Raw genomic sequence first — 23100 nt, 5'->3', positions numbered from 1 at the left:
ACTTCTTTAATTTTAATAGTGGCAATGTGATAATAAATGAAAATATTTTCAAGACTGATTCTATCGATAGCCACTCTAACACAAGTGATTAAGTAGAAAACCATAGTCTGTAGTTACTAAATTATAGTTTGATTCCCTTCAAAATAGTTATTCATCTTGGTTGGCTACACTAGTAGAATTTTGTTTAAGACTCTAAGACTTGAATTAGAAGACAGAGGTGACTTAGTCTTGCTTTAAATTCTTGTTAATATAGTACAAAAAGAATGGACAACTAGTCAAAGAACCAAAATGTATATATCTTAATCCTAAAAGTGCTATCACTTCAAAGAGAATTACAGCACTTCATGGAAAAAGGCTTGCATTGTTATTTAAGTCCATCCATTCATTTCAACAGGATTAAAATAAATGATGCACTTACCTTACATAGCATTGAAATTCGTGATGATAAAGGAAAGGGTGAACTTCACAGTTGCAATGTGCAAGATTTAAGATTTGATGGAGGGATTTACTTCTCAAATTGTCATTGCCATTGATTGGATTGACTAATCAATGAGCAAGAATTGACTGAAATGAGAAGCTGTGCCTAAAACTGGTAAATCTATATTTCATATTTTACTTTTGCCTTTTGAAAGACGGGGCAATTTTGGTCAGTGACTGAGATAACATTACATATGAACCTCCAAAATTGATATCCTGGATCTTTCCCCAAAGCTGCTTCAAAAGCACATCTCAAATGTTTTTTTTTTTTTTTTTTTTTGAAGTCTATTCATCTGGAAATGTTTTTCTAAAATAATATTTTATAGTTCTAGATTTTATTTTATTATTTTTAAAAATTATTTAATGTTTATTTATTTGCTTTTGAGAAAGAGAGAGAGAGCACAATCTGGGGAGGGACACACACACACACAGAGAGAGAGAGAGAGAGAGAGAGAGAGACAGAATCCAAAGCAGGCTCTAGGCTCTAAGCTTTCAGCACAGAGCCCAGTGCGGGGCTCAAACCCACAATCGGCAAGATCATGACCTGAGCTGAAGTCAGATACTTAACCAACTTAGCCACCCAGGTGCCCCTCTAGTTCTAGATTTTAATCATGCCTTGATTCTTCTGACCTTATAAATTCATCTTTGTAGTTCTACATTTTTATAGCCTTTGACATAACTTTTTGCTTTTGTTTTTATTGTCTGAGCTATGTTTTCAATGATTAGTATGATTTTTTTAGGCCATCAATCCTAATTAATCATTGAAATTTTATATTATACAAAAATGTCTGATCAATTAGATGACATTAATCACAACTACTGTATGTATTGCGATGAGTTGGCAGTGGTTTTACACTTAAAATAATTATTTTAAGCTAATTCATTTCCTTTTAGAAAATACATACATGACTACTAATCATATTACTCTGAGACTGCATTGACCATTACTTATGGTAGCCATGATAGCAAAAACTATTCTCTAAAAACATTTTATTTTACTGAATTTCTGTTTGGTGGGATGAAAATAGTTTGTAAATAGTAGTGATGGTTGCAACACATTGTGAATGTAACTAATGCCAAGGATTTGGGCCTTTACCGATGGTTAAAATGGCATATTTGATACCATATATTTTTTAATATAATACAACTTTTAAACACCCAAGAAAAAAATTAAATTCTGTGTGTTATGCACTCAAAAGTAACATTTGGAAACATTAGGTGTGGGACAAAAGACTGTCACTATATCTTAACGGGCTGGTGTAGAAGATTCAGATTTCCATTTGAAATTTTAGAAAAGGAATGGTTGGGAATGTGCTCTCATCGGGAGCATTTTACCCAGTTCAACATGGTTACATATGAACTTGACTTTCAGAATCCTCTGGAGTGACTCTGTGACATTTTCACTGATAGCTTTGAAATTTTCCATCTGATTTCATCAGCAAGAGGTTTTAGGGTGTTCCTCTCCAATATGGAGGTTGAGATGGTGGGCAACTTGATCTTTTTATTGCTGTTGGCCATTCTCTCCCTCCCCTGCAAGAGTCCCCAGTTCTGCACTGCAACTGAGTGCTGCTTAGAGGCATGTGGGGGAGCCCAGGAGTGTGACTCCCACATCCTCTTAAAATTCTGTCTTTCTGTTTGGACTAGTCATCCCAATCCTCAAAACCATCCCTGAGAAATGGGAAGGGAAAAGCTCAGGGTGAGAGAAGTGGGATATTTCAAAATTTTGCCAAAAACAGCAAGACCGGAAAATCCTTGGCAAAACAGAAGAACTGGCTACTTTAACACCTTTCTCATTCCTGAGATCCCCTGTTAACTGCGGTGCTACCGTCCCCAAAGGTTCTGTTTTTGCAGGTGGAAAAGCAGTTGGAGCAGCAGCACCTTCTCTCCAACTCAAACATTCTTTTCCAGGCCCTCTGTGGAGCAGCTTGCTCCGGTGAGCGTGCATTCAGCTATCAAATCCCAGGAGGCCCATTAGACCTCAACCAAATGACAGCCCGTAAAGTTCCTCGGAGTGAAGAATTAGGTTGAGCTGTTAACCTTCCCCATGCAAAGGACAACAAAGAAATTCTAGTAAGAGGTAAAAGGACAGAAACTCAATTTACTGTTTTACTATTAAATTCTCATCCCTCGCTCACAGAAAAAAAATGTGTTCGCTTTCACAGCCATTTTCCTTTGGCGCTTGGCATAGGAGTCTACCTGCAGCAGCCTCTGCTTCTCCGCCATTTATTATCCCATTCCCGCGTGCTGCCTACTCCACTCAAGCACCTTCTATAAAGTGATACTGCCTAAGCTGAAGTGCTAAAATCTGCCTGCCCTAAATGGGATATGAAAATGTGGGAATATTAGCCCTTAAACAGTAGGCTAGAATTTCTTTCATCCATCTATCCCTAAGGCAAACTGGGTTTTAAAGCCAAAATCACAGGTTGCCTTTTGCTTTGTAAATCAGCAGTTGGATGTGTAATTGGGGTTTTTTTTTTTAAATGTCAAAATGACTCTTGGGTGTTGATTTGGCAAGTGGAAATAACATAGAAAGGCTGTATAAGTAGTTTTAGAATGGCAGTTAAAATCTCATAATCTGACTTTAACAATTGATTTTGCTCCAAATTTCCATATTGGTATTATTCAGCTTTTGGCTGAGGATCTGGAAATGGAACTTTTCCCAGTGAAACTTGGACTAAACCTAATATTGAACTTATCGTGTTCATAGTTTGGGTAGGTAAATTTTATACATCTAATTTGCAGACCAGCTTATAGAAACAGGAGATGAAAAGCCCATTTCATTTATTCCCCTGGTGGGGTGGAACATTTTCTTCCAATATGTTTTCCAATTTACTTTTGAAATTTATGGAGCTTAAGAAAAGTACCATTCCATTATCTAATAGTTCTTGCTAATAGGCAGTTTCCTTAAATACCCAGCCTAAATTTTCCATTGCTCATCTGACTTCAAATCTTCACCATTTTCCAATCTTATGGATTTTATAATTTAATGTTTGCTAAATCCTTAGTTAATAGCCATTCTCAAGATTGTGATTTAAAAAATGTATATTAAGTGATTTTGCTCCCTTAAAAATTCTATAAACTACTGATTGAATGTGCAAAACATTTATGCCCTATTTCTAAAAGAGTGAAACGATTCACAAACTATTACTCTGGATAGTGAGAGATGAACCTATTTCTTCTGCCTTGCTAAGAGAATTGTTTTGCTTGGTTTGATGCTACCAAAGTATATTTAAGAAAGAATAAAACGTGAATTGATCGTGTTTGTGGTTATTTTCTGAGGTTGAGCCAAGAAAGGTATATATGGAAGGACATAATACATTTAACAGAACTGGAGAGCAGCAATTTCTTTCAATCACTAGTAACCTGTGGGGTGTTTAATCATTGACCTACCATCAAAAGGCTGCATCCTTCATTACCAGTTCACTGATATCTTTGGACCTTTTAGTCCACTCACATTTCTGCTTTTATATTAGGTGTTGAAAATCCACCTTTACTAGACTTATCAATTTGGCTGCTGTACGGATAAAAATTGTTGCAAATGTTTTCTGAATGTTCCTCTTTATAATTAATTTCAGCTACTTGGTAACAATAGCTACAATATATTGAATACTTACTATGTACCAGGTGTTATTTGAGGTGCTTTGTCTTAATTTATTTATGTAGTCTTGTCAGAAATCTTGTTAGGTATATTTGTTAGCCCCATTTCATAGGTGAAGGAAGTGAGATACTGATTAATTCATTTGCCAATGTTTTCACCACTACACCAAGGCAAAACCAGGATTAGTTTCTATGTATTTAGTCTCCAGAGCCTATGCTTTTAACCACATTTCTATGATGGTCAAAATGCTATGTGAATATGTCTACTATTAAAGAATACTTAACAATAGCATTTATGGAGTATTCTTGCCAAAAGGATTAAATCTGAGTTTTATTAAGCTTTTAGATCCGATTTCCAATTTAACAGGAAATATGACAGAGAAAAGTGTTAAGGAACCCACATAGATGCTGTTGGTGAAATTCACACTATGGGAAATAGGGTAGTTCAAGGAATCTACTTTCATCAACAAATAAAACTGCAAGGAGAGAGCATATGCATGTTAAAGGAGTCGAAATCTAAAGGTTGAAAAAGACTTAAGAATCTGTACTCCCATGTTCATTGCAACATTGTTCACAATAGCCGAGAGGTGGAAACTACCTAAATGTTCATCATTAGATGAGTGGATAAAGAAAATGTGGTATATGTAACATAACGGAATATTATTCAGCTTTACAAAAGATGGCAGGAAATGCTGCCATGTGTGACAGTGTAGGTGAATGTGGAGAACATTACGCTAAGTGAAATACGCCATGCACAGAAGGACAAATACTACATGGCACTACTTATATGAGGAATCTAAAGTAGTCATATTTGGAAGTAGAGAGGAGATTGTTGGTTTCTGGGGCTGGGGAGGAGGAGAAACAAGACAGTATTAATCAAAGGGTACAAAGTTTCAATTATACACAATGAATAAGTGGTAAAGATCTATATGGCATAGAGCCCATAGTTAACAGTGCTGTTGTGTATACTTAAAAATCTTTTAAGAGAGTAGATCTTATGTTAAATGTTCTTATAACAAAATATTGATAAATAGGACAGGAGGAAACTTTTGGAAGTGATAAAAATGTTCATGACATTGATGCGGTGATTGTTTCACAGGTGTATACTTATCTCCAAAATCATAAAGTTGTATCCTTTGAATATGTATATATTTTTGTATGTCAATCATACCTCAATAAGGTGGTTTTAAAATAAAGTAGTAGGTTTAGTAAATTTAAGCCACCAGTAACAATAGCATTAAATACATTTTAAAAAGAAAAAGACTTAAACATATACCAACTAGTAACTATGTAGGGATTTTTATTTGGATTCTTATGCAAGAAAAAAATTTTAATTAAGACATTGATGAGACAATAAGAAATTTGATCACTGACTGGAGATTTGGTAACATTACCAAATTATTGTAAATTTAAAAATTTTTATTCTTATTACATTTTTTAAAATGTTTATTTGTTTTTGAGACACAAAGAGAGAGAGTGTACAAGTGGGGGAGTGGGCAGAGAGAGAGAGGGAAACACAGAATCTGAAGCAGGCTCAAGGCTCTGAGCTGTCAGCACAGAGCCCGACATGGGGCATGAACTCATGAACTGCGAGATCATGACCTGAGCCGAAGTTGGACGCTTAACCAACTGAGCCACCCAGGTGCCCCATGAAACTTTTAAAAATTAAAAGTAAAAAAAGACAGAAAAAGAATAATTGATGACAGTCTCTTCAGTCATTTCAAAAAAACTGTGATTCGCGTAAAATTAGTTACTACATAAAAGTGAGTCAAAAGGTTTTAAATGCTTGTGGTTTTAGGTTATGAGCTGTCATTCTCCTATTTGAATTAGCTTGTTTTCTCTCATGAAGAGCCCAGGAAAGCATTATTATGACTTTAAGGAACTAGAGTGGGAAAATTTGTTTTCAAAAGGAGCTGACAGCAAATAAAAAGATCAGATTTACTTCAGAACAGAATATGATCAGATTTACTGTAAGTGGCACTCATTTACTAAAGTGATTAAATTATAGTCAGGATGTACCCGAAGTACCCACTTCAGTAGACAGACAGGAATATATTTAGGAAATATAGAATATTGCAGTACCTCTGTGTTTTATCTTTCACAAACTACTCTTATGTTTTCAAGATAGTAGAATACACTACCTGTGTTTTCAGTGAATATTTCATTGGTGCTTAGAATATGAAACTTGTTGCAAAGAAAGATCATATTTTTCTTAAGAAAAAACTGATCAAACTTTGTTAAAGAAAAGACTTTATGTGCAGTGCTAATTTCTTCTGTAGATATTAGAAGATAAATATCCTAAAAATGGTGATCCCCGATTTAAAAGAAAAAAAAGGTAGTATAATCATGAAAGTTAGAAAATGCCACATATGGGAATAACTTCAGCCACAACAGAAGTGCTAACTTTTGTTGGTAATGCCTGGCTGACTTCCTTCAAGCAAGCGTAACTATATGCTTTGGGAAAACCATGCCCTACTGGTTATTACATGTATTTTCCTTCAGGAATGGCAGAAATAACTGCACTTAAAATTAAGTATCAAAGTAAGAGTTTCAAAATATATAATCTGTCAAAAATCATATTTTGGCCTTTAATACCCAGAAGGAAATCATTATGAATTTATGGGGCCAGAGCCATAAATATATATAACATCTGCAGTATACTATGCTTATGAGAACTACTTCATCTGCTAGATTAAGGGTATATTTATTGCATTTGAGTATAGTTAAGCAGCATCCTTCAAAACGTCATTTTACTGTGGTTTCATTTCTCCACCATAAATTACCAGCATTTGCAACATAATAGATAATTTGCGAGGTGTGAGGCTCCTGATCCCCCTGTTTATCTTTGTTCTCTGTGATATAAATGATGAGTTTACACTTTCATTCAACAGTCTGCCGGGAGAGGAATCAGATTGTGGCTAAAGCATGTGCCGGACAAAATGTCTATTGCACTGCATGGCACAGCCTGACTGCTGCCAAGCATGGGGGGTTGAGTAGCTATGTTATACCACATCAGTTCATGCCAGTCATTTCAATAGGTTTTGTGCATTAATACATGGTATGCTGGTTTTCTAGATAACATGACAAGATTTTAGTGAAATCCTTTTCCGGGAAAATGCTAAGACCCCCTGATTATCTAAAATATTTTAAGTTAAATATTCCACTTTATTTTTTTTTTTTTTTAGGTGTTCATGGATAGATAGAAACAGGAGTCTTTTGCCAAAGATACTTGATTTCTAGGAAATTCAATGTTTACTGGTTGTATTTGGTGTGTAAAGCATTTTTTTTAGTATGATTTTTAAAGCAGTTTTTTATTTACGATGTTCTGGGCACTGTTTTATGTGTTCTATTTATCCTAGAAAGATAAGGTATTGTGAACTTTAGTTATTTGCTTTGGACACAAAGATACTTTTCTACTAATTGTGACCCATTTTTTTTCTCAAGAAAATAATGGTTTCGAGTTTGAAATAATTATTAATTTATTTATATTACAAAAATTATGATTCTAAACAAAACCATCTTCTAATATCTATATATACCTGAGAAATGAACAGTTAGTGGTTACATTATGCAGTCAACATGTTTGTGATGTTTTGATGTATCCCTCAGTGTCACCTGTAAAATCGCAAAAAATATAAGGATGAAACAATTGGATGAAGATTTTTTTCCTACCTTAAATAGTTTCAAAATGCAAACATATTATGAACTGAGTGATGAGAGATGCTATCATTGCCTTCATCATTTTACACAAAGTTCTGATTTTATGTCCCTTTCATAAATACTAAAGGCTGGAAAAAGCAGTGATTTGCCTCTTTTTAGTTTTCTTAATTCATAATTTCCCCTTGAAAAGCCGATTCCCCTTGAAATGTTTCTGCACATACCAAACAAATATTTTGCTTCACAATCAACCATTTGCTCATCCCAGAGTGACTATTATTTCCTTCCTGGTTTACAACTTTGCTAGCTGTGTAACTATTATTAGCACCTATTTTTACTCTAAAATAGTCTGGATTAGAAAATAAATCATATGGTCAATCTAGTCCACACCTGTGTATATAACTACTTCAAAAATTCTAGTTGACTTTAGAAATACGCTGTGTATGAAATGAATTGTCTGCAGTTACAATCTGAGTTGTGATTTGTGATGGGATTCAGGATATTCTCCCCGCAAATATGTCAACTTAGCACACTGAATATTTTAAGCTTAAGGAATTGGAGAAAACAAGCAGAAGCAGTGTGTTCACCCTAGGACCTTTCTCCCACCTTCTCTGAAATAGGTTAGAAAACCCTCATGTGATATGCCTTCCCTATTCCAGAAGGAAAGGAGCATCCTTATGAAGACCAAGGATGCTGAGGAGAATACCAATAAACTTTCCTTGCTAATAAGTTTCTCCACTTTATATTCCTTGATCTATCATATTTCTCCATGACTGTCTACTCTTCATCAAACCTGGCATAAAAATACTCATGTTTGTTTCTTGGGGTCTTCATTTCCTTATGAAGGCTCCCGTGTCCCATAAAACTTATTTTAAATACATTTGTGTCCTTTTATTTGGTCAGCTTCTTTGTCAGTTTTACTTTCAGCCCCAGCAAGGGACTCTAAGAAGGTGGAGGAAAACTTCTTCCTCCCCTACATTTGTGTTGCCATTTCTTTGAATGTCAGGATACAATAAGAAATGCTGCAAATTTGAAGGGCTTTAAATTAAGTATGGCTTTTAAAAATCATATTAGAAAATATGAATCAGAAATTCTTACATTAAGCATTCAGACTTAATTAATTTTGGAGAAAAGTAGAATATAATAGGTTGTAAAAAATACATGTGGGCAATAGTATGTTGATACATAAGTGTATGGACAGCAGTTTCTCAAAAATGAAAGTACATTAGCCTGACAAATACTTCGACAAATATTTGTTCTGAAGCAGTCTGTTCAGCAATGTCATCTATGTAAAATACTAAAAAGTGGATAGAATTTAAAGTATTACAATGTATTTATTATGTAAATTATATTGGAAAGTTAATATTATGCATATATATGTTTTTAATGGGTCAAGTGCAGCGCCTTAATTGATCAATGGGGAAATCAGCTTATGACATTTAGATTCACCTATGACCTCATGTAAAAAAGGAGTTGTTTCCTGTGCACTTTTTAAGGACATTGGACTAGCATCAATTATCTGGGGAAATGGAAAACCCTGAACTGACACTTTAAAGGATAAAGAGCCTTTTAGGCACCTCTGAAGTGTGTTTTTGTAAACCATGCAGATTGATGCAATAGCACCCTGAATGTAACTTTCAGAATGAAATATGGATAATAATTAGGTAAAATGTTATTTTGAGATTTTAATTCCCAAATGGTTTATTGCTTTCATGTTTTAAATTCCAGTGCCCTTGTAGGTCCAATTAAGATGCTTAATTGAAGAATTCCAAGTAAGCAGACTGCCTTGGCACCAAGAGGGGATTGTGCCTGGTAATGATAGCTCTGAATTGGATGGACAGAATAGTCACAAATGTTAGCAGAGGAATATATATTTAGTAATGTGACATGTATTTTCCAAGCATAAATAACATCAAGCTTGAGAATCAGAGGTTCTATGGTAAACTAGAGTGCCCTTGTTTTCTTTTTTCTGGTCTAATTTTTTTTTTTTTTAATTGAAGTATAGTTGACACATATGTTACATGAGTTTCAGGTGTACAACATAGTGATTCGATAAGTTTACATTTTATACTATGCTCACCACAAGTGTAGCTACCATCTGGCACCATACAACACTACTAACAATATCCTCAGGTCTCATTTTAAACTTTCCATTCCTTCCACAATCACTTCATTCTGAAGCAATGGATAGGAATACAGCTAGCAGTGGCAAATTTTAACTTATTAACATTATTTTCTGGTTATTATCTTTAGATCTGTTTGAAACGCAGGATGAGACAAGCCATTGACAAAGAGTGTCACTACTGGACACTCTTTCCAAAGTAGATTTATTAGAACAATCAACGCTTAGGGTGCCTGGGTGTCTCAGTTGGTTAAGCGGCTGACTCTTGATTTCAGCTCAGGTCATGATCTCATGTTTTGTGAGATCGAGCCCCATGTTGGGCTCTGTGGTGACAGCACGGAGCCTGCTTGGGATTTTCTCTCTCCCTCTCTCTCTCTGCCCCTCCCCCACTTATTCTCTCTCTCTCTCTCTTAAAATAAATAAATAAATAAATAAATAAATAAATAAATAAATAAATAAACATTATAAAAGAAAGAAAGAAGAACAATCAATGCTTTAGTTTGATTAAGAGCACTAGAGAGAATTGCATACACATATTTCATTTTAACATGCACATTACCACCCAAGTATACGTGGCCTTATATTGAACCAACCCATTGTCATGATGCACTTCAACTCTTTTGTGTAGGGACTTGTTTATTATTTTACATGTTTTCTGTCATATACACGTGGAGGCAGATGTTTTCTGTACTGTGGATGAATACCATACAACACATGGCAGAAAGTGAATTACTTGTGCAGCATTTACATTTCTCTGATAGACTGTGTGACTATAATTGTGTTGTGCCTTTAACATTTCTCTGTTATGAATTATATTTACATTTTATTTGCAGTTTATTTGAAAATAATGGAAGAAAGGGTAATCACTAATAGAATATCATTAATTTTTATAGAAGGAGTTTAGGTCTTTATGCATGATGATATCCATTCTGCATAAAGTTCTAAACTCCTATAAAAATTAATGATACTATATATATAGAATATATATAAAATGAATAATATATAGTATATATATATATAAATATATATAAATATATATAAATATATATATAAATATATCTATCTATCTATCTATCTATATATATATATATATATATATATATATATATAATGAATAATACTGGAGTGGAATATAGGGTCCAAAGATATTTTAGTAATATTTTTTAGATATATTTAACTATGGGTTTGTCAAACTATATGATGAGAAACAAATGAGAAAGTAAAATTGGAAGTAGACGTTTCTGTTTCTGTAGATAGTTACCTTATGAGTACTTTCCTTTTGCGAATAGCAAATAATCATAAATAATTATCCTCCTGTCCCCACTGCCCTGCTTGCCTTGTCTAAAACTACCTCTTCTGTGTTGAAGGTCATCCATTTTTCTATCCATTGCATTTTAACCCAACACTCAGACCAACTTCTGTCATTTCCATATACTACTCTTCTCTGGAAGAAGCACCATTAGTGCTAAAGTTCCTCTCACTGACTGGCAAGTATCGTTGGTGCTTAGTCCCCAGGCAAAAACAATCTCTGCCACATATACCACATATAAAATTAGTGTCCTAGCTCAAGGCGAATAGCTCATGGGGCAGAAGGCGACACTAAATGCACATTTGTATGTTACAGGACTGTCTCTTGGTCAAATGAAATCTTGATTATTGCTGATTTCCATATTCATTTGTCTTCTGATTCACACATTTCAGAATCATGTATCTGAACTAAACAAACACTGCTCATGTTCAAATATTCTATATTTTCAAGAAGTTAACATGTATTGAATTAAATCACTCTGTATTCTATGTACTTCGTGAGGGACAAAAGCTAGAGAAACAATTATCATGCTTTTGAAGCCAGTTTATACAGGTATTTCTGCTTAATTTATATGAGGGGTTGAACTGTGAACTTTTCTTCCTGCGGGTGATTGTGTGCTTTTAAAATCTGTAACAAAAAATGCTAAGAATATACTTTTGCCACAGTTCAGACAGTTCCTGCTGGCCAAGCCACTCTGTCTGGCATAGGTTTGCATCTTCTGTATACTGTGCTCCAGGACTAGGAGTAGATGTAGTTTTGCTTCCAACAGGTGTTATGACAGAAATTTTCAAAATTGATGTATTTTTTGTGGGACACAGCTTTCAAAATTTCAGTCTTTCTGTCTACTCTTTTTTTTGAAAACCGTACCCTCAAAAGAAAAACTTTCTTTCAGCCTCCTGACTTAAATTATCGGTATTTAGTTAATGACTGCTATCAGACATTACCAAGACTCCTAGGAAGAAGCTTGATGAAATAGAATATAGAACATTGTGAAAAAATAGAATAAAAGGAGGGCTAGGAACATGGTGTATAGCAAATAAGAACTTTCATCCCAAATAGATTGCTTTAGTTTTTTCGTTTAGATGGTTTTGGTAATGGAAAACTTGATCAGATGTACATACGATGCCTCTATTTTCAATGAGAGTAAATAATGCTTATTAAACATGATCTTTCTTTTGTACGAACTTGTATGTTTAGCTTCCTCACTTCAGAGACGGCAAAAATGTAACACATTTTTCCTTTTTAGCATAAGTTTTAGTCCACTGAAATATTTATTTGCCCTCCAGTACGAGTGTGAATACTTTCCAGGTGCTAGCTTAATCAAGAGGGCATCACTACAGACAACTTCTGCCTTTTATCACTACACATTCCAAAGAGAAGGTAAAGTGTAAGCATCTGAGTTAAACAAATAATACTCAGGTTGAAATAGTGCTCTGTATGCTATATATGGCAGGCAGTGAAATTTGAATTGGCTTGTTCCTTATGCAATACTACAATGCCAAGATTTATTACTTTAATAGTCACATCTATACAAAGTATGTAGGTGTGAGTGTGTGTGTTTTTGTGTGTGTGTGTGTGTGTGTGTATTATATTTGGTGAGGAAATGTTGTTTACAGGATACTTCAATTGATACGCTATTGGGAATGTGTGTATAATTCTTTTTTTAGTATTTAATGGCTATATATATCTTAATTGTATTCATTTTTATTTTATTTTTTGAAAAATCTTTTTATTATCTTTTTTATTTATATTTTTATTCAAGTATAATCAACATACAGTGTTATATTAGTTTTAGGCGTACAACATAATGATTTAACAGTTCTATATGTTAATATTTAGTGCTGGTCACAATAAGTGTACTCTTAATCCCCTTCACCTATTTCACTTATCCCTCCCACCCACATCCCCTCTGGTAGCCACCAGTTTGTTCTCTATGTTCAAGAGTGTTTTGTTTGTTCATTTGTTTTTGTTTTGGTCTCTTTTTTCTTTGCTTATTTTGTTTCTTAAACTGTACATTTGAATGAAATCATGGAGTTTTTCTTTCTCTGACTTATTTCACTTAGCATTATACTCTCTGCATTCATTCATGCTATTGCCAATGGCAAGATTTATTGTTTTTATGGCTGAGGAATATTTCATTTTATATAACCCTCTTCTTTATTGATTCATCTATCAGTGGACACTTGGGTTGCTTTCATATCTTGTCTGTTGTAAATAATGCTGCAGTAAACACAGAGGTGCATATATCTTTTTTGAATTAGTGTTTTCATTTTGTTTGGTTAGATAACCAGTAGTAGAATTAGTGGATCATTTGATAATCCTGTTTTTAATTTTTTTAAGACTATTTATTTTGAGAGAGAGCGAGAGCACTGTGCAAGCTGGGAAGGGGCAGAGAGAGAGGGAAAGAGAGAGAATCCCAAGTAGGCTCAGCACTGTCAGCACAGAGCCCAAAACATGGGGCTCAAACTCACCAACCATGAGATCATGACCTGAGCCAAAACCAAGAATCAAATGCTTAACTTACTAAGCCACCCAGGCACCCCTATTTTTAATTTTTTGAGGAATGTCCATGTTTTCCACAGTGACTACATGAATTGGCATTCCTACCAACAGTTTAAGAGGATTCCTTTTTCTCCACATCTTCACCAACACTTGTTATTTCTTGTCTTTATGATTTTAGCCATTCTGACAGATGCGAGGTAGTATCTCATTGTGGTTTTGATTTTCATTTCCCTGATGATGAGTTATGTTGAGCATGTTTTCATGTGTCTGTTTGGCATCTTTATGTCTTATTTGGAAAAATGTTTACTCATGTCCTCTGCCCATTTTTGAATTGGATTTTTTTTGTTTATTTGGTGTTGAGTTATATATTAAGTTCTTTATATATTTTGGATATTAACCCCTTATTAGATATATCATTTACAAATATCTTCTCCCATTGAGGAGACTGCCTTTCTCATTAGAGAAATAGCCCTGTAGTGGTTTGTTATTGTTGTTGTTGTTGTTGTTGTTGTTGTATTATGTATTTATGTTGTATTATGTCTTTATCAAGGTGATGGTGGCCTCATAGACTGAATTTTGAATCTTTCATATTTTTTGGAATAGTTTGAGAAGAGTAGGTATTTATTCTTTAAATGTTTGGTAGTGTTCATCTATGAAAACAGCTGGTCCTGGACTTTTGTTTGTTGGGAGGTTTGTTTATTTATTTATTTATTTATTTTTTATTACTGATTTAATTTCATTGCTGATAATCAGTCTGTTCAAATTTTGTATTTCTTCATGCTTCAATTTTGGTATTGATTCATACCAAACGTATTCAGTTTATATGTTTCTAAGAATTTATTTCTTTGTGCTGCCCCTTGTGTGGTTTTTGATGGTGAATGGGACCAACAGTCAGATCAAATGTCTGTCCCCAGCCCACTGTTTCAGCTGCAGTGGTACTGGTGTCTTTGGTTATCTGCCACTCTCCCCAGGGCAGAGGTCACTTCAGAGTGGTGCTGGTCACTATCAGGGCTTCTTGCAGAAAGAGAAGCGTCAGGAACCACTTTGCAGAGACTCTTGCTGAGTGGGGCAGGTTAGATGGGGTAGGTCTGCCTGGGCAGAGTGTGGCTGTTAACAAACCTGGTGGAGAGTATTTGTTCTGGTTTCCAAAGATGTCAGACTATCTAGGCTGGGGATGGAGGGAGAGAAATGATGCCTATCAACTCTTTTGTTTTTGGAGAATTCTCCTAAAGATCCCTACCCCTTCAGTGCACATTCTGAGATTAGTAAATAAATGTTCCCATAAAGCACAGGCACTTTTCAAACTGCTTCTTCTATGTGGAGTTGTTTGTTATGTGATCTCTTTAAGGGTGGTGACTCAATTTCCTATTGCCCTCTGACTTCCCAGACCTGAGCCAACTGATCTTTGAAGTACATGAGTTAAGCCCCATTGATTGTAAAACCTGGCAAAGTCAAGCTCTACTGGTTTTCAAAGCCAAATACGAGAGGAACTTGTCTCCCAGTTCAGGTTCCCCGTGTCTGGGATGCCTGCTGTGGGGTCTTTTCCTCTCCCTTTTCCATGTTTGTGGTATTCATCCCATTTGTGCTTAGTCTCCCTGGGATTTTGGGTTTTGACCACATCTCCCCCTCCTACCCTTTTAGATGTGGCCTCCTCTTGGTGGCTAACTGTGAAGAGTCTGTTCTGCCAGTCTTTGGGAAGTTTTCTGGTTTAGTTGTACTGATACAGCTGTTATATAGATGATAATATCCATGGAATGAGGTGAGCTTAGGACTCTTCTATTCTGCCATCTTCCCAGGCTTCCATTCCTATAGCTAAATCATACACTGTAAAATAATTTTATGTTTGAATAAAAATTAGGTGAAGAATAACAAGTAAATTCCCCTTTAGAGCATCTTGTCTATAAAACATCCTTTTAGCCAAACCTGTGTTTTCATTTACATTAAGCATCCTTTTTAAAACCATGAATTAATATCAGCAAATAAATTCCCACCATTTGAATTGAATTACTAACTTTAATGCTTTTGAACCAGAAAAAAAGGAAAACAAAATACTGAACAGTACCTTTCATAATGTACAAATCAGTTGCATGGGTATTTACTTTTCTGTTTTTAGAAAGTGCTAAGTCTCTTGTTTTTTGAAATTTTTATAAAAGAAGAAATTTGTATTATTTTTTATTCAGGTTGTTGAAAGTAAAATAAACAGCTTGACCTTAATAACTTTAACTCCTGTGTTAACTTGGTACGCATTTGAGAATTATAGGCACAGCTGAGTAAATTACAGGAAGAATAATTGGAAAAACAAGAACAACAGGTGACAATTTGGTCAGGCTGCCAAAATCCTAGATTATTAATTTATTTATCTTTTTCCATTTTACAGTTTTCCTCTTGATATTAGATACTGTGCTCATTCTCTATTGCTCATTTTAATGAATACTTAACCACATAAAATATTTGTTCATTTCAAGGGAATTCCCCATGGTTTCAAAAAAGAATGCAGAAGCCATTTCAGAGCTTAATTAGGGAGATTTGGAACCTCTATGCTTGTTCAATCGATTTTATCACAAGTAAAAGCATTTTAACTATTCCCTTTGTCTACACAATCATTTGCAACCCAGCAAAAATATTCCATTCCTTCCACAGTAAGCTTAACTAAGCAGGACAGTCAGTTGGAGTGAGGTCAGACTGGAAAATGTTTTTAAAAGGGTTTTATAAACCCTTTAAAATTTTAAGTTAAGTTTTAATGAGCATTGCAGAAGAGTTAGATCCCCTGGGGGCAAATCAATTTTGAGTGTTACACTGCCTGTTCCTTCTAGCCTGTGAAGTACCACCTTAACTGACTTCCCCCTGGTTATGTTGAGCCAGATATTTCAGATGAAAGAATGCAAATATACAGCCTGTGAATTTCTCCCTTACCAAGGGGTCACCAAATCCTTGAGCCATTTTATTTTTTCAAGTGGTGAGAGGAATGGAATGGGTGGAACAAAGTAGTTGGCTATTTCAGCACTAAGAGAAGTGTGAGGTTTAAGGTGGGCTATGGTGGGTTGGGGAACCTGCTTTGGGAAATGTTCAGTCTTTTTTTTTTTTTTTTTTTCTTTCCCTTGGGACTAGATCAGCTCTTGGGATATAGCAAATTTGAAATTCAGTCTGGGACCCACTATGGTTTAATGTGACTACTGAAGGATAAAGGAAAACTGCCTAATGAAGTTCAGAGGCCATGTTTACTTTCACTTTTTCTCTCAGATGTGTGTTGTTTTCTGGATTTTTAGACTTTCATAATGTTGGACATGTAGGATTTTCCCTTACACAGTTACACAATTGCTTCTTTATATATTGCCTCAAATAAACTGACACCATGCATCCTCCTAAAAAGGCATTAAGCTCCAGAGTGTACTTCTCTGGAACTATTTACTACATTCTGCCATCTCCCTGCAATAAGGAAATTATATATTAAAGATTAACTGAGCATATCATTTCCTCTCTCTAGGCTGCCATGAGGTACGTCTACAGACTGCTGCTCAGTATTTTGGGAGCTTACCCCTGTGAAAGAACATTTTTAAGGCTAGATGAATCACAGGTTCTTCATCCCATCTATGAACAAATACTTAGCCTTCTACAAATGCTAAATAATGTACTGTATTGAATGTATTCTAGAATGTATTTCTAGAACGCACTTTATTACTACATTTACCTGTTATCTTTTCAAATTTTTGCTTTAAGGTCATCTTCTCAGTGAGGCCTACATAACCATCCTATTTAAATTTGTAACACGTACCACACCCCACTCTTTACTCTCCACCTCACTCTATTTTTTTTTTCCTCATGGGATTTCTTAGCACCTATCATACCCTTTTTTCCTATTAGTTCTGTCTTTTCCCCAGGGACATTTCAGTAAAATTTCAATACATTATTACATTAGACAGGATAGGTTAGATTATGCTGAGGTAACAACCTGGAAATCTAAGTGGTTTACAACAAAACATTTCTTTTTTCCACCCATCTCTGGTCAGTTAGTGTTCTGCTCTATCCTATTCATTCCAAGACTCAGGCTGATGGGTCAGCCTCTATCTAGAAAATTACCCCTTGCTGCACATGTTTAGGTAGTTTTGTCTGTTCACTTACATATACCAATGACCTAGAACAGAGCCTGGAACAAAAGGAGTGACATAACTGTTATATTGTGTAAAAGGGTTCAGTAAATATTATTAATAAAATATACATTTAGATCCATAAATATAAATAAATATAAAGTGAGCTCATATATTATTATATTCATTTTTTTCATAGCTGCATTTCACACATGATTTAATATTTATACCAAACCTATGAGTAGCTGGTAGTCCCATTTCACTGAAGAGGAAACAGAGAAATTGAATAACTTGTTTGAGGTCATGTGGTTTGTAAGAGGGCAAGATGGACTTTAGGCCCATTTGTATCTGACTCCAGTGTACATATTCTTTATGCTTCCTACAAGACTTTCTTTACCTTTGATATGTCTGAAAGAAGGCCTTAAGTAATATATATGTAATCATATTAGTTTCTAGTTGATTAGAAACTTGCTTTTTTTCTATCTGAATTTGCTTTGGCTATTTCACTTCCACTATAGTCGAGTAAATAATCCCTGACTTTAGATTGCTCAATTCTTCTCAAAACCAGAGTCTAATCACTGACCAGAATTTAAAGCTGAATTTAAATCTGTTGGCTCCTTAGCATTTATTTGACTCTGACCTTTATATAATCCTTAGGCTTCTGGTGCTAAGTGACACTAAGGATGACTGGCATCTTATTCTTACACTTACACTTAGCTATTTTGTAAACGTTTCATAGCTGCTTCATAAGAAATTGCTTGCAAGGATAAGGAGCATAAACAACAAAACCATAGCTCATTTAATGTAATTTTCCCTGGATGAATTATTTTAAATGTTTTTAGAGTGAGGGTAATTTCTTTTAGAAGTTTTTATTGGATTCATCCCCTAGTTTGGAAACACCAAAAAGAACACAGAGTATTTAAAATCTCATCAGCAAGGGGGAGGGAAGGATTAAAACATTCTTTTAAATGACTTTTTCAATACATTATTACATTAGACAGGATAGGTTAGATTATGCTGAGGTAACAACCTGAAAATCTAAGTGGTTTACAACAAAACATCTCTTTTTTCCATCCATCTCTGGTCAGTTACTGTTCTGCTCTATCCTATTCATTCCAAGACTCAGGCTGATGGGTCAGCCTCTATCTAGAAAATTACCTCTGGTTGTTCCTGAAAGACAAAAGAAACCTAACAACTCACATGCTGGTTCTTACAACTTTTACTCAGAAGTGGCACTTCATCAGCTTAAACAAATCCCATGTTCATGCCTGAATTCAGTAGAGCAAGGACAGAACCACATGCTGCACTTGATGGCAATGGGGAAGGAGCGCATAATAATTTGTAAGGAAGTTGAAGAATAATTTTAAACATTAATAAGATCTACTTAACAGATCTTTTAAAACTGAACGCACTGGCTTTTGAAACAAATTGTTTCTATCTCAGAACAATGTGAGAATTTTTCCCTTGATTTTTGCCATATCTTCAGTGTAGCTAGGCAAGACTATATTGTGCTATATATACACTTACATAACTTCCCAAGATTATCATGCTTTCCATCGATGGTCACATGAGGTAAAAGCAACATTTGCTACTACATTTTTTTGAAGTAAGTGTATTTACAGTGAGTCATATAGTCTTTGTTCTGAAAATGAACAAAGTTTGAATGACTTCACCTTAGGCTGGCTCGCCCAGTCTTCAATTTCACCTTACGTGTTTACACATACACATTTGTTGTCATACTTCTGCCAAACTGGAATAATCTGTGTCAACCATGCTGTCCAAACTGTAGTGTATTTTACATAATGAGAACACAGCTGGCACAGTGGATTGATTCCACATACTCTGAACATATGGCTTGGAGAAGGCCAGAGTAGCTCTGATCAGGAAACTTGATTCCAGTTAGAAAAGATGTATTAGAGTCCATAGTCCTGTGAAGAAAAATATTGTTTTATAAATATAGGCTTCATTAAGCACCTGTCTGCACAATTTACTGAGGTTATTCAAGTTTAAAGTAAGAATAGCAATGAGGGATTATGCTTCAGTTTGAATATCAAAATTTATTTTGACTAAGGTCAGGACTATAAAGTGAAATGAAATATAAACCTCTCTCAGGCACCTCTTACTACTGGAAATCTGAAGGTTGACTTTAGTATCCATATGGATTTCCAAATCATTAACAGGCTAATATTTATCCTCTTTGTCCAAAGAGACATTTAGATAGCTTTTGTCATCTGGCCTGAGATATTCACACAGTAAAGGTTACATTCTTTTTACACTTTATTGTGTTCTCTCTAAAATGGGGTAGAGGTGGAAGGAATAGGGATATGCTCAATGTCCTGTGGGCTTAAGGCCTTTAATAGGCTCAGCACAGAGTAAGATGGCTGCTTGCATTACATCTTTTATCTTAGCTGTGATAGGCTACCATAGGTTATTGGATCCTTCTACGGCAAACTCCTTCTTCGCTGGCAGAGCTGGGGGTTATATTTCTGCCAGCTGCTTCTATAGGCTTTCCCTTATTAGTCTTGCACTCCCAGCATCCTATGTAGAAAGCTGCTTTAAGGAGCTACTGGTCAATAACCATACAGCCCCTTTGAGAAGTAAAGAGCAATAATTTGTAGCAATAATTTGGAGGGTAGACCCTTCCCCTCCCCCCACAATCAGTTGCTTTATTCATCAGTTCTATTATGTAGAGCATCTCTTGGGACACTAAGGACACTCTTCCTTCCACAGCCCATTAGTTAAAGGTTATTTCAAACACTGCATTAGTGTATGTTGAATATTAGAACCAAATGCTCCTTCTGCTAGTGGTTCCCCTTAGAGATAAGAGATCTAGAAACAAGTGGTCTTGTGCCTAAAACTTGGTGGGTGCTCGAAGAATGGCTCTAAATTCCCTTCAGCTTGTGGAGAGCCAACAGTGTGTTCCAGAGATTTTCCAGGTATTCTCCATTTATTCCACCATACCCATCATTCTCCACCTTGTCCTATGCTTCAAGAAGTTATCACTTTGAATTGCATCAGTAGGTACACTTGCCCTCTGGCTTCTGGTTTGGCCAAGTAAGGCACTGGCAGGAGAATGGAAGGTGAAAGGAGAGTGAGGTAGGGCCATTTCATCTCATGGCTTCCACCCTACTCCATTTAATTTTTAAATAGTGGTGGATGCTCCTTCAGTCCTAAAGGGTGCAATAGCTCTCCATGTCCCAAGTCCTGGTATTCTGAACCATTCCTTCTTGGTTTACCTTAAAACTACCCACACATCTGTAAATAGTCCCTTGGTAAATTCTCCTCCATAACCCCTTTTGATACACCTCTCTCCTTCCACAGCTTTGGCTAATTCAAAGGCATTTTATAATCAAATGGTTGCAATTGTGAATAACTGATCCAACCAATTATGCATGACCACTGTGTATGGTGCATTCCTAAAATGTTGTTTTCTACACCTTGTGGATGCTGTTAATGCTGTTTAATTATACCTCATCAACTTTTTTCTACTTTTGTGTTCTTAGTTTCCTGAGATAAAGTATCTCCCTTCCCTTACTATATAATCTTCCAGTTTTGATAACGTACATTCCTAGATTTGGAATCTAACAGTGTAGGGACACTAATCTTCTATACAGGTTGAGCAGATGTTAACTCTTTGTTTTCAGGAGAGTTTGGGAAAAGTGATTAGAGTGTGAGAAGGGTGAGCTAGTTCTATGATTGATTTTCTAACTCTTGTGTAAGACTTTTAATGTCTCTAGATTTTAATTTCCACTTATGTGAAGTGAGAGAGCTGCGTCAAACAAGTGCTTTTTTCTATGACTACAGTTTTAGTCCTTTATTAAGCCTCATCTGTATGCTAGGCACTCAGAAGACTGCTGATAGTCTATTAAAAAGCTAGAGGAACTTAATGGAGAATGACGCTAGGAAGTGCTGTTTTGCTCCTAATTTATTTTCCCTGATTCTGGTATTTCCAAACTTGGGATCTGTCAACTTTTAGAAGGTCCATAGATAGTCGTTAGGTAGGGTGGATAGTCCCTTGAAACTGTAGGTTAAAAAATGGTGTCTATGCATGTTTTTCTGAGGTAAGTGTCCACTTTTGGCCAGATTCTCAAAGGACTAATGACTTCCTTTCCTCACCCCTACTCCTTTGAAGAGATGGGCATGTTAAAGTTCCAGGCTGCCAAATACGTAATTTATGTGTCACCTACTGCCCCCATAAATGCATTTATCATGTACTGTGAGCCATCTACTTTTCACAGGTTTTCACATTTCTTTAGGATCTACTGATGGATTTTCAGATCAACTTTTGACTTATAGATATGAGAAAGGCTTTTTGTCTATGTGACTTTCTTTTTAGCTATAGATAGCAGAAATATTCAAAGACTCTGTTAGGATAAAGAGAAGAAGCAGATTTCTCTCACAGACAAAATCAGATTAGGAGACTTTATTTTAAAATGAAGTGTGTATATTCTGTTTTCTTACTGTGTTTTTCTTTTTCTGAAGTACTAACTGATCTTACAGAATTCTCATTGAAGTTTCTGTCTCAATTACACTGCTCTATCAAGCCTTTGTTTTTTCTTTCATTGATTTTTTTCTCCTGTTCTTCCAAAAGGCATAAGGTCACATATACATAATAGTAAATAAAGTTACAGATTAGTATTTTCATAGAGAATGAAACTCTGGAGGAGACAAAATTTCTTTGCCTATAGGTGATATTTCTGTTTCCAAAATATCTCCTTCTCTCTTCTATATATTTCAATCCAGTTTATATCCTCAGTATTCACCCCAAACCCTCCAGTTAGTTTAACCAATGATTGTGTATGTATGTATGCATGCATGTATTTATCTATCTCCCTATCATCTATCTGATGATCATCCACTTTTTAAATACTTCTATCATTTCCTTTTCTATCATCTATTTGCCTATCTCTGTCTATTAATCCTTACATAGAATTTTGAGACATTGTTTTCAGTACTTGATGAGAATTAATTCATACTTTATAAGAATTACCTTATTTTATCCTCAAAACCTGTGATTCTCAAATTTTTTCATCAGACACAATTTATACTCTTAAAATTATTAAAGATTTCCAGGTTTTTTTTTGTTTGTGTAGGCTTTCTCTATTGATGTTTTTCATATTTGAAAGTAATATTGAGAAAACATCAATATTTATGTATTAATTTAACAACAGTGATAAAGCCATTGCAAACTAACATAAATAACATTTTTATAAAGAATAAAAATATTTTCGGGGCGCCTGGGTGGCGCAGTCGGTTAAGCGTCCGACTTCAGCCAGGTCACGATCTCGCGGTCTGGGAGTTCGAGCCCCGCGTCAGGCTCTGGGCTGATGGCTCAGAGCCTGGAGCCTGTT

General features: G+C 35.3%; 1 long non-coding RNA gene across 12 annotated transcripts in view; it reads left to right on the top strand.

Annotated features, from left to right (window-relative positions):
- Nucleotides 1–23100, top strand: part of LOC147584241 (uncharacterized) — a 386937-nt gene that overhangs the window by 342724 nt on the left and 21113 nt on the right. For 5 of the 12 annotated variants that reach the window (XR_015244077.1, XR_015244143.1, XR_015244045.1 and 2 more), the window contains 2 exons: nucleotides 2386–2554; nucleotides 2640–4190. The exons of 2 other annotated variants lie outside the window; for them this stretch is intronic. This is a non-coding gene — a long non-coding RNA (uncharacterized LOC147584241). Of the gene's footprint in view, nucleotides 1–2385; nucleotides 2555–2639; nucleotides 4192–23100 lie in introns of those variants that run through there. 5 more of the 12 variants (XR_015244105.1, XR_015244071.1, XR_015244147.1 and 2 more) reach the window with 3 other exon arrangements.

The sequence above is a fragment of the Puma concolor genome, chromosome A1 (assembly GCF_028749965.1).
Source record: "Puma concolor isolate L17-30 chromosome A1, mPumCon1.1.hap2, whole genome shotgun sequence".
Classification (NCBI taxonomy): domain Eukaryota; kingdom Metazoa; phylum Chordata; class Mammalia; order Carnivora; family Felidae; genus Puma; species Puma concolor.
The sequence above is the reverse complement of the archived record's forward strand: the minus strand, read 5'-3'. Positions and strand labels throughout refer to the sequence as shown.